Source organism: Girardinichthys multiradiatus, chromosome 8 (genome assembly GCF_021462225.1).
Source record: "Girardinichthys multiradiatus isolate DD_20200921_A chromosome 8, DD_fGirMul_XY1, whole genome shotgun sequence".
Classification (NCBI taxonomy): Eukaryota; Metazoa; Chordata; class Actinopteri; order Cyprinodontiformes; family Goodeidae; genus Girardinichthys; species Girardinichthys multiradiatus.
Window position 1 is genome coordinate 20,952,146 of NC_061801.1, and position 12,426 is coordinate 20,964,571.

At 36.9% G+C, this 12,426-nt stretch overlaps 1 protein-coding gene across 1 annotated transcript in view; it reads left to right on the plus strand.

Annotated features, from left to right (window-relative positions):
- The first annotated feature begins 1,004 nt into the window (after positions 1-1,004).
- Positions 1,005-12,426, plus strand: part of brinp1 (bone morphogenetic protein/retinoic acid inducible neural-specific 1) — a 184,428-nt gene continuing 173,006 nt past the window's right edge. Inside the window, exon 1 of the mRNA XM_047372154.1 lies at positions 1,005-1,364. The gene's annotated coding sequence lies outside the window, so the exon portion shown is untranslated. The remainder of the gene's footprint in view (positions 1,365-12,426) is intronic.

Below are 12,426 nucleotides of genomic sequence, written 5' to 3' on the forward strand. Positions count from 1 at the left end.
GTGTGCTGGCCTGCAGCCTATCCAGCCCCATATGCACAAAGGTGACGTTTTTTTATTTTATTTTTTATTTTTTTAACAGAACCAGATCTGATCTGTTAGATCAGACCAGGTTCGCCATTGTTCCTCACATGGACTACTTTTGATATATATTTTGATGCAGACTGTGAACAACCCACAAGAATTGCAGTTTTGGAGATGCTATAACCCAGCCATCACAATTTGGCTTTTGTCAGACTTTCCCAAAATCTATACTTCTTTACTCTAACACACTGACTTTGAGGACTAAATGTTCACTCGCTGCCAAAGATATCCCGAATACCATCAGACGTCATGACGCAGACATAATCAGTGATTACCTAGTTATATATTTTCGTTGTACATTATTGGCTTCCTACTACTAAGTAGATTTCAACACCACAGTCACTGTTTAGAAACAGATAAAAAAAAATCTCAAACTGGAAATTAAGCACAATGGACAGCTCAATAATGTCAGTTTGCGTCCCAGATTCGCACACAACTTGATCTCAATGTTAGTTGAGATCATTTCAGCACCATGGACAGCAACAAGCAACGTTTTGAATTTGTGTAAAAAAAAAAAAAAAATCACAATTTTAATTGTGTTTTTAACAGTAAGAAATACATATTTTGAAACTATATTTAGTGATGATGTGTTTTAACTATATTGTGTACTTATTTGAGAAATTCATTACTTTTTACTTTATTTAAGCTTCCAGTTTTCTCAAAAGCCCTTCTTAATATGCTTTAAATTCACGAAGATGTTTCCACAAACGCAAGAATGCCAAAACGACCTACTATGTAGCATATAGTGATATATATATATTCATTATTTTCTGAAAACAAATCACGACACATCAACCTTCAGAACCATTACACATCTATCTGACAGAGTCCGGACCCACCCCTTTACTGTCTGCCATGACCGTCCTCTACAATACCATTCTGGCTTCTTTGTACCTCCCCTTTCTCGCCCTGAGTCTGTGAATCCCAGCCTCCCTCTCTAGATATCCATCCCACACCTCTCCGCCGAGAAAAAAAGAGAGAACAGAACTGTTTCAAACACGTCAACATAAATATCACTACTCGAGCTCCCTTTTTTCCCTTTGCCCTCCCGACGGACTTCAGTACTTTTATACATTCAGCGCGCCAATGCCAGAGACCACGCAGAAAGGACGGATTTTTTCCTCTTGAGCATGAGAAGGATTGCCAAATCATCCGCAATCCAACATCACCGACTGAGCCACCAGCATGAGCCCTGGATACATATGTTCCAGCAGAAGTTGTTGGCTAGAGAACTAAGAAATCTTGGAGCACAAATACAGCAAAGAGGGGAGAGTCAGTTTTAGGTAAGTCTTCCGACTTGGACCTCTCACATAAAACGACGGCGTCATTTTTATACATATATTTTCTGCCCATCGCTGACCACGAGGTTGTGGTTGGGTAGGCAGGGCTACAATGTGGTACAATTATGGCGATGTTGCGTGATCAGCATGTTACTGGGGTGGTCGGTGGTGTCCTTTTCTAGGATGGAGGCAATTTTATTTTCTTTTTTTCTGTCTCCCTCTTGGTGAAGCTATCTTTAAATGTCCTGCCAAGCTCCGCCCGGGGAGAATGTCTACGAATATCCATCGGGTAAATGCATAAGGTTCGAAGATGAGTGCTTTATAAGAGTGTGAGACGTAGACACTCTTATAAAGCACTCATCTTCGAACCTTATGCAAATTAGTTTTTCTCACAAATTACGTGCACTCTCCGTGCGATATTGCGGGCAGTATTTCATGGAGGTGATGCTGCGAAATCGCGGATATAACGGGGCAAGGAACAGTAATCTCACAATTCAAGGCTGGGATGTAATCCCGTGGTTTTAGTGAACGAAAATTACAAAGGTAACATTGTAAGTGTAGGTGTATGGCCGGGCCTGCTAATCAATGAGCAGTCGGCAACTGTGCCTTCACAGTTTCTGTTCAATCTCACCCCGATTGCACTCTATAGTGGCTTTTGCCATCCTTGTTGACCACTTCACTCAAGAAACTGCGTTCTCCATCACCTAAAAGTAACATCTTGAAAAATCATTTGGGAGTCATGTTGTTGTCATTGTTATTAATCTGCAACCTTCATCTTATTTGCTATTTCATGCTTGAAATGAGGTTTGATCTCTGTCTCTGTGTGCGTGTTGTCCTGTCCTAAGCCTGGAAGCACGTACACGAATTTGTTGTTGTTGCTTTGTGCGCGTGAGCGTGTCATCAGTGAGGCAAAGTTGCCGTCAACTTGCTGTGATTGCTGTTCCGCCTGCTAACTGCGAGGGGAGCTCCTGCTCTTTTACACAGTCTGTCATTATGTGGCCACGGGCAAGATAACTCTGTATGATACTGATAGCAACTCTATGAAATTAGAGAAGCAGCTTTTGTTTGAAATAACCCCGGAAGCTTTATCTGCAATTGCTGCAGTTTCTATCTGACATTTTCCTCGTTGGAGAGCTGCATTAACATGACCAAGTATGTCCTAAAATGCAACTTCCAAGCATGGGGGCATTAGTTTGAGTTTAAATAAAAACGTTAAGCCTTATTTGAAATTATAATGCAAGTCAATTTCTTGTTCTGCCCTCCTTTCCACATGTGCAGTGCAAAATAAATAAAGCATTGTGGCAGCTGAAATTGCAGAAGAAAAGCTGCCTTATCCGGCATGCTTTATTCAATCTGGTGGCCTTTTCAATGGTGAAATGCTGGCAACATGTAATCATTCCCAAAAGGAAAGCTGTCTAAATCACATTTCCAAAATGAAAATGCCAGCAGTAGCTTAAAGCTATATTTGTGTCACGGCTTTAGATGACCCAGCGTTGATCATACCTCCAGGGGCTGAGAGGAGAACAAGCAGCAGCAGTGGTCCGTTTGAATTCTTTCACTGGACGGCTCACAGATAAAATGTTTTCAAACCATGTTGCTGTGACCTACAAGACTCAGAAATTACCCATTTTGAAAAAGATCTAAAGTATAACAGAATAAACCTACAGTGTATTGCAAATGTATTAATACCACTTAAACATGTTCACCTTTTGTCACATTTGTTATGTGACAAAAGGTAATTGATGGTAATTTTATGTGATAGACTCAGACATAGTAACTTATAATCTTGAACTGGAAGGAAATGGACACATTATTTTTAAATGTAAATCTGAAAAGTGTGGCACAGATTTATTTTCCGATGCCTTTACTCTGATAACTAAAACAAATTTGGTGCAACCAATTGCCTTTTATAGTCACCTAATTATTAAATATAATCCACATATGCCTAATTTAATCTCTATGAAAGTTTTGGAGGTTTTTTAACCGAACATTAATGAACATTATGTAGTCCAAGGATTATCCTTTTTTTAATTGATGGCCAGCTTTTTGCATGTTTCCACTGGTATTTTAGCTATTTATTTTGTCAAAATAACAGTGTTTGGCAAATCGCAAGGAACATTTGGTTTAATTTTTCTTTGAAGATCCCAGGGAAAATCTTCCTTTGGGAAGGTTTGAGAATAAATCTGCTTTTAAAGGCAGCTATGTTTTTGTTATGAAGGAATAAGAAAATGTAAGTGCTTTGTGAAGCCAAAGTAAATGTGAAGCCTCGGGCAGACTGAAAAGGGTTCAAAAATGACAACTGTATTATATAAACAGCTTGGAAATTTAATATCTTAAGCTCTTCACAATGTCCCTATTTTTCTATTTATACCAGCTGGTTTCAGTTTGAATATTTGTGAATGAATCAAGTCAAGCAGTTGGAACCAAACAAATCTCCTTTTTCTGACTGGTATGTTTGTTCATTTGTAGACAATATAACAACTTAAATATGAGTTGAAGTCTGAGAAAAAAAATTATGTGGAGAAAAGTCAATAAAAACATGTTTTAGTAGTAGTTTGTTACTTTTAGCATGCATTCATAAAGTTTGTGTTCATGAATGGTTCACACGCTAAGCTGATTGCTCCAGTACTATTTCTTTGGATGGTGTAGTTTGGCTAGAATGTATCAGCAGCTAATTTATGTTACAAAATAAATAAATAAAATGGGCTTTCTAGTATGTAAATTTTGTGTGCTTATGGGACACTTACATTGAGGAAACACACTCACATACGTATCTTTACCTAGCTCTTGATAATTGCCAAGTGGGGAAACACTGGATTGAAAACTGACACTAAACTGAGCCTCTGCCTCCCGGACCCATTATGCACTGCCAGGAAACTCAAGTCATTAGTGCTCAAATATGATAACGCTCAAAACACAGAAGTAACTACAGTCATTTATCTTGCCTGACACCACCTTGGTTTAGCTGGCTTAGTGACAGCACTAGTTATGCACTTATTGGAATAATTTCACCTTGCTTTGCAACAGGGAGTATGATGTCTTGATGTGCAGGGGTCTGTGCTGGTGGACAATTATACACAGAACCTTAACTTCATTTTTGTCTCCTTTGCATCCCAAAGGAGACAAGTCAATATACAAATTTGATCTTCTCTTTTGTACAAGTTGCTTCTGACATATTGCATACAAAATAAATCCTCTGTTTAAAAACAGATTTTTAACAGTAAAGTTCAGCTTTGATATTTAACCTTTTTTAAATCTAAATCTACCTTAGATTTACTTTATGTATCTAATAGTTTTTTTTAGGTTTTTGCTAAATGTGTTTTTTTGTAACCTGCATGTTCCAACAGAATCTTGACTGCCAATAAAAATCTTAGTATTTTTTGAAGAGCCATATATCAGTTTATTAATATGTGAACATTACAACATAATTAAGACATTGCTAAAGGTGTTTTAATTATTATTCTACTATCAACAATGTATCAGATCACTGGACTTTATAATGTGAAAGGTTCTGTGGTAATGAGGCAGAGAGAATGATCACCAATCTCAGTTTTCCTCCACTCTGTGAAAGTCACTGCTTCCGGATGTAACAGGGGAAAATGAACTTTTGAAAAAGTTACACCTGTTTAGCAATAAACTCAAGACCAAGTTTATGAATAACTAGTAATCAGACTTATTATTTGACTGAACACTTAAGGAAAATATCAGGGAAAATGAAATACTAAGTTGCTTGAACAGTCAAAGCATTTTCTTTTGGTCAGCCTTCACAGCCCAGGCAGATTTAAATTTATATTGATTTTTTTATTCAACCAAGAACCTTGTTTTTGGTAGTTGAGACATGCATTTTGTAAAGAGATACAATAATAAATAAAATAATATAAAACGTTAAAACTGACAAAATAAAAACTATATTTTTATAAAATTCTTTTGAAAAATGGCATGTCAGAAGTTACTTATTCAATTCAATTTATTTATACAGCGCCAATTCACAACACATGTTGTCTCAAGGCACTTCACAAAAGTCAGGTACACACATTCCAATTAATCGTAACCATTGAACAGTGCAGTGAGATTCAGTTATTTATTCAAATTGGATACAAAGTTTTTCTGTCTAAGGAAACCCAGCAGATTGCATCTAGTCAGAGACTTGTAGCATTCACTCCTCCTGGATGAGCATGTAGAGACAGTGGACAGTCCCTGGTGTTGACTTTGCAGCAATCCCTCATACTGACCATGAATGTAGCAACAATGGAGAGGAAAAACTCCCTTTTAACAGGAAGAAACCTCCTGCAAAACCAGGCTCAGTGTGAGCGGCCATCTGCCACGACCGACTGGGGGTTTGAGAGACCTTTCTCAATATTTTGTGGATATATCTTTGGTGGCATTAAAGCAATTAAACCCTTCTTTTAATTGCTGGCCAGCTTTTTGCATGTTTCCACTGGTATTTTAGTTATTTATTTTGTCAAAATAACAGTATTTGAGGTGGAAAGGATTCCTTGCCAGTACCCTAATCTTCATCCTCGTTCATTCTCTATCAGATTTTGGCTATGTAATACAAAACATTATTATTACTTTTAGTCAGAAGAAACACATTGGGTGAAATAAAAGATATGTTTAAACCTAAATCTCCCTGGGGTGTGAATAATTCCTTGCTTGATTTATTTTCTTTGTGGTGTATATAGCAGTGTCTGAACCTGCTCACCTTCTAGTTGCCTTTGCAACCACCAAAACAAAAGCTATCACTGCAAATGTTGTTATTGTATCAGGTAGATATCAATAGTTCAGCATCTCCTAAAATTGATCTCCTAAAAGGGAGACAGTCCGTACTTTGCTTGACTATCTAGCTGTCAGGGAAACAAGTTGCACCTTCTCTAAAATTTCACTGACAGTAAAATCATACTAAAAGATACAGTAATAAGTCCTATAAAACAGCTAGTATCCACTGCATGAATGTATTGCTCCAATAAAGCTGTTTCAGAAAGAATCAAACTTCAACATAACAAAGGATGAGGTCATAATCAATTCAAAACAATTGGCAAATCTTTGTCACACATTTTGCTTCAGAGCATAAATTGAAAAGACCACTTTTTTTTCCCACATTTCAGTTCTTTTAAACTGTGAAAAATCATGGGAAGATAATCTGCCTGAAATTTTTTAATTAGGACTCTTGCAGAGAAGGTATCCCTCTCTTTCCAGGGTTTCCCATAATGATTAAGAAGTGTGTAGTACTCCCTACTGGAACATTTTGGGTGCCCCTAATTATTTCTTAATAATAAAATAACTTTTTTTCTGTAGTATTTCAGATCATCTGGGATTTATGATGTGAAGTTTGGCTGAAGATGTGAAGTGGACTATTTTCACCACATACAGTATGCTCTAATTTTGAAAAATTAAACAGCTTAGCAGTTATTTTTGAGCAAGAGAGTAGTCATAGACTGACTCATGACTGATGTAATGCGGGTGATTGAGTGAGCTGTTTGTTGATGCCCCTGGGGTCCAAACATAAGTGATTTACAGTATATTGCAGCTCAGTCAACATAGTGGCTAGGACCCATTAATTGAACAAATGTATGTCATGACTTTTAAAATAAAATTGCTTGACCATGCAAGATTTCATTTAATTTTCAAGTGAAAAGTTGTAGCTTTACGTTTTGCCTAACTGGCACTTGAACACACATTTCAAACTGCTGTCACATTATAAAGTCAATTTACTATTCCACATCACAAACTAGACATCTGATTGTTGATTAATATTTTATATTGATTTTCTGAGACTTAAAATGTATTAGTGTTACTTTTTTATCAGTTATGTCCCAAAATAATAATTTTATATAGGAGTCCAGTGCATGCAAACAGAAAAAAACTTCAAATAAAAAGTATGTGTTATTTTGGGTATTTTCATTTTAGTAATATCAAATTTATGAATCGGTCAGTATTTCATTAATTATAATTGAGAAAATAATTTATTTGTAGTTTTAAAGATATTAATGAATAATTATCTAATGAAACAAAATTGTCGTTTTCTTGTCCAGATGAAATTGACACAGATTCTTTTTTCAAATGCAGGAGATCAAACAGCACTTAGGAAAGGAGTGTCAGTCTCTACATTTCTTAAAGCCTAAGCAGTACAAGTACTAGCCCAGGTAATCAGTGTCACTCCTTGGTCAGTTATATCTCTTATCTTGCCCATTTTCAGTCACCTTGGTAACCAACTACTGTACTGATTTATTGTTGGGGATTGTTTCTGATTGTGTTCTTTCATTCCTGCCTCTGGTTATAAATCAGATATTCACCACAACATCAGGATGTACTGTAGGTTTTGCAGCAGAGGTTTATATTTGCTCTCTGGTCTGAATGATGTTAGCTGCCAGCAATGCTAGTACGTCCAGCTACATTTTAAGAGATCTGGTGGGTGTGCATGTTGCCTGTATGCTTTCAGCTATAACTGATCCATCCTGTTACTAAGGCGACAAATATAAACGGAATAAAAGATTTAGTGTAGTTTTTTTGTTTTTTCTTATGCAGAACTCTAAGCCATGATTTGCTAAGGCTTCACTGTCCAGCCTCCTTTTCCTAGAACTCTGCGTTTTGATGCATCCTCACTCGGTCAGGCTGGTTAGCTGGCTGCCTCCAAAACAGTCGGCCAGACATTATTGCATAAGTATTTATGAAACATTTTTCTGTACTTTTGTAGATGTTGTGCAGTTTAAGGGATCTTTGCTTGTAATCCCGCACTTAAAACATTTGTAGTATTACATAACCATGTCGACAGGAGAGTTATTTACTCAAAGGAAAGCTGATTCCTTTTTCAAAGTTGTAGGTAATCCCAGAGATAAGACCCTAAATCTGCACAAGTTGAAGATGAAGCATAGTAAGAGAAAAGTGAGGAAGAAGACGGTTTGTCATTTCTTTTAATAAGTGTCCTGGAAAATGCGAAATCATTGGTAAATATAACTGACAAGCTACAAGAATAAGAACTTCAAAGCAATGAATGAGTAATATGTTTTAATACTTAACATTTTATTAATAATTTGTTATTGTCTGTGTGAATAAACATTAACTTGCAGGCAGTATTGTGGAGGCTTCACAGTGCAGTGTAGAAAGAATTGTTTTTTCCTGATCTGTTAAAGAAACACTTTATCAGGGCAGCAGTGTCTTTTCTCACAGATCTAACCAGCTAAGCAAAATGGGACATAATTTGGAGGAAATGGGCCTGATTAGCACTGCATACGTTTACCTCAACAGCTTTGGTGCTGTAAAAGGCGTTGTGCTTGTGACTCCAAAAGTAGCACATGAAATTACCTGACACAGCACTTTCACAAAAGGTTTTTTTTCCCCTTTTTTATGTACCTGACCTTGTCTGTGTCTATATCCGTATGTGTCTCTTGCACGTAGAGCATATTTTAAATGGCTCAAGCTGAAAATCTGCCACAACAGCAGACATGTATATTAATTAGAATTCTAAACATAGACGCCTCATGTTCACTAATGTCAGTCCGGCATGTCCCAATGGGTGAACCAGGAGCCCATTAGCATTCCTTGTATGTGAGCTTGTCTGCTTAAGAGCCAATTCCTGTCACATGTAGCTCAAGAAACATGGATTGACCAGAGATTTATGCGTACCTGTGATCACAGGGCATTGCATTCGGCACTTCTGCCATGTCAATCATTTACCTTTAACTTTATTTTTTCCTGGTTCTTTATTTGATCAGCTTCATGTCTACTTATAAGTACAATGTTTTATACTTTAAATGAAGAAAGAAAAAAACACTTTTGTAACAGTTTTTTCTCCATTGAATGTTGCTACATTTCCAGGGCATAGTTAATCTCACAGGTTGTAACATTCTTCAGGTTTTTGCTGAATGTAAACTAGTTCAGCCTCAGGATGAAGAATAAAAAATGTAAATGAATGAAGCATAATTTCAAGCTTAAAGTACTGCTTTCGTTACCTTAATTTTTAGTGATCTTTACATTTTGTGTTTATGGTTTAAGCAAGTCTAAATTGCACTATATGCAAACCAAAACCAAAAACGAGTACGAGTATGAGTAAACAAGGGACTAGCTGGAGGCTATCATTTTGCGGTACAGCTTACAGTGTATATGTCTTGAAGTTGTTTAAGCTGCACTTTGAACAGAGCCAGCAAATGTATGCTCAAAGCAAATCTCCCTTTGCCGAACAGATAAAGTACATCTAAACTGATCTAACGCTCTTTAATGACTATTAAAGTAGCAAGTAACAAATGTGAAGATGGGTTGTGGTACACTCTGTAGCTAATGGTGGTGCTTGCATAATCACGTCCTTTCCCCATTTGATTCCAACTCACGATCTGAGTTGCAAGTCATATCCCCCATTCTTGCCTTATGTTTCTTATCTCTTCTACTCTTTGTTGTCTATTAGTGTTAAGAAGTGGTTCTTGGATCGGACCCCGGAATGCAGACAGGCAGGAAGCAGCATGGTGAAAAGAAAAAGGTTTTAATAAAGCCAAAAAGAAAAAAAGCTCACAGCAGGAAGTATCTAACAGATACAGGAATGAACATGGAGAGGCTTGGCATGGCAACAGTTGAGACACAGAAAGGGTGGTTTGGCATGAACCAACAGTAGGGGTAAACAGAACAGCAGAGTATATAAGCAGAGTATATAACATGGATGGCACAGGTGAAAGCAAGGAGACTGATTAACATGACACAGGTGGACCGAAAGAGGCTGAGAGTGGAAACAAAACCTAATGGGAACTGGACAGAGAAACAAAGACAATGAAGTCAAAAGATAAATCTGAAAGTAACACAACTAAAATGCACCATAAACAGACTGAATAAGAAACTATACCAAAAAGGAATGAACTAAAGCACCGCCTGGAAAACATACAATCATGAGTAAGATCCAAAACAAAATCAATACCTACAAATCATGACAAATAGTGGTAAAAGGTATTTTAAAGCGGGCTGTATGTTGGTGCAGTTGGTAGCACTATTGTCTGGGAGCAGGAAGGTCCTAGGTTCGACTGCCGGCTGGGAGTCTTTCTGCATGGAGTTTCCATTTTCTCCCCGTGCATGGATGGGTTCTCTCCTGGTACTACGGCTTCCTCCCACAGTCCAAAAACATGAGTGTTAGGTAAATTGGTCTCTATAAATTGACCTTAAGTGTGAATGGGTGTGTGCATGGTTGTTTGCCCTGTGTGTCTCCATGTTGCCCTGCGATGGACTGTCGACCTGTCCTGGGTGTACCCAACCTCTTGCCCGTAGATTGCTGGAGGTAGGCACCAGATCGCCTGCGACCCACTATGGAAGACGCGGGTATAGAAAATGGATGCATGGACGGATATATTTTAAAGAACTTCTAGTAAGAAATTAAGTGAATCTAAAAAAAACATCTAAAAAAATGGATTTTAAAAATTAGACCTACTAGTTTTCCCTTGAATGGTCTGCTAAAATGAAAAGAAGGAAGATACTGACTGAACTAAGTTCAGGAACACTGCTATAAACCTGAGCTTTTCCTGTTGTCTTTTTTGTTCTCATAATAATAACCCCATTGCTTTCATTTAAGGATCCATGTCAGTTTGGAAACACAGCAGAGAGCATTCTCCTTGAATTATTTAAAAAGAAATGGTTAAAACTTATACAAATTAACAACAGATGACTCACACATTTGCAGTATAGAAAAAAGGAGTAGTTACTTTTTATTCATATTGTTTTACCATTTCCATATTTCTTATAAGCAGGAAAGTCTCTTAACAGTATGCAGTCAAAGGTTTAAGTTCTGGGAAAGCCACCGATCTTTTGCTATCATGTTTCAGAGCTACAGCACAATTTATTTTCATATGACTGAAAATCAATAGCAATGAAGAAGGTTAGGGCAAAACAAAAAAATAAAATGCAGCTGTACTTTTTGATTAATGTAGCTACATTTTAACCAGGCAACAATTTATTAATTTATGCTGCTAAACAATTTACATCCAATCAAGATTGCATCAAATCAAACACAAACAGATGAGATCTAACCTGTTTCTTCTTCACACTGATACATTTTCATTTATTGCATGTTATTGCATGTTTGCATAAAAACAAAATTTTATGCCTAACCAAACAAAACCATCTTGGGAATTTCGACAACTGTGTCTAGGTTTATTTTCTCAGATTATGTTTGGTTAGAACCAGTTCAAATCAACTGGGCTTCCTTAGATATAATGTTTTTTACTAGCATTTGTTTACTAGCATTTTTTTAAATGCTCACTTTGATTGCACTGTATCATAATTAGGTTTACATTAGACTATATATAATTAATTTTAAATGTGACTTTGGATTGCATCAGAATGAATTGAATGATTTAAAATGCTTACTATTGCATATTATGGGGATGAATTTAACATGTTGGGCTGGTAAAGTGCCTTGAGATTACATTTACTATAACTTGGAGTTATGTGAACAAAATAAATGTAATTTAATTGCATTAGTTAGAAACTATTTGTTCAGGGTAGGCACAGCCAGTTTGAAAAGATTGCAGTTAGATCTGAAATACAACACCCCAAAAGGTTTCTTGTGTTTGCCCCTAAGACATAGATACTTATTTCCAACTGGTATTACATTGCACATTGAACTTTTTAAACCAGGGGATCAGGACAAAATGGCCATTAATGGCACCACTGGAGTGATACTTTCCGAAAATTGTTAGTACTCATTTGACCTGATGAAGTGGAGTAAAACAAAATAATCCCCCTCTTAAGCAGATAATGGTAAACTGGGACACAATTTAATTTGCTATAAATCAAGAGAAATGACTTTTCTGTATCATTATTGGGACAATAAAGTTTATACTCATGGCCCATTAGTTGGGATGGATTCAGCCCATCTACACAACATGATGAAGCATTCTATAGATAGTCTGTGGGTGGTTGTAATGTCCAGGTTTTCATTATCACCCACTGACTGAACTAAATATTCAGATTATTTCCTGTGAGGCGACAGAACTAACGCATGTTACTGCAGAAGACTCTTTCATGCTCTGTCGGACTCAATTCACATCATGTTGTTTTCCACCGTGGCTGTTTGGATTATTAATGAACAATG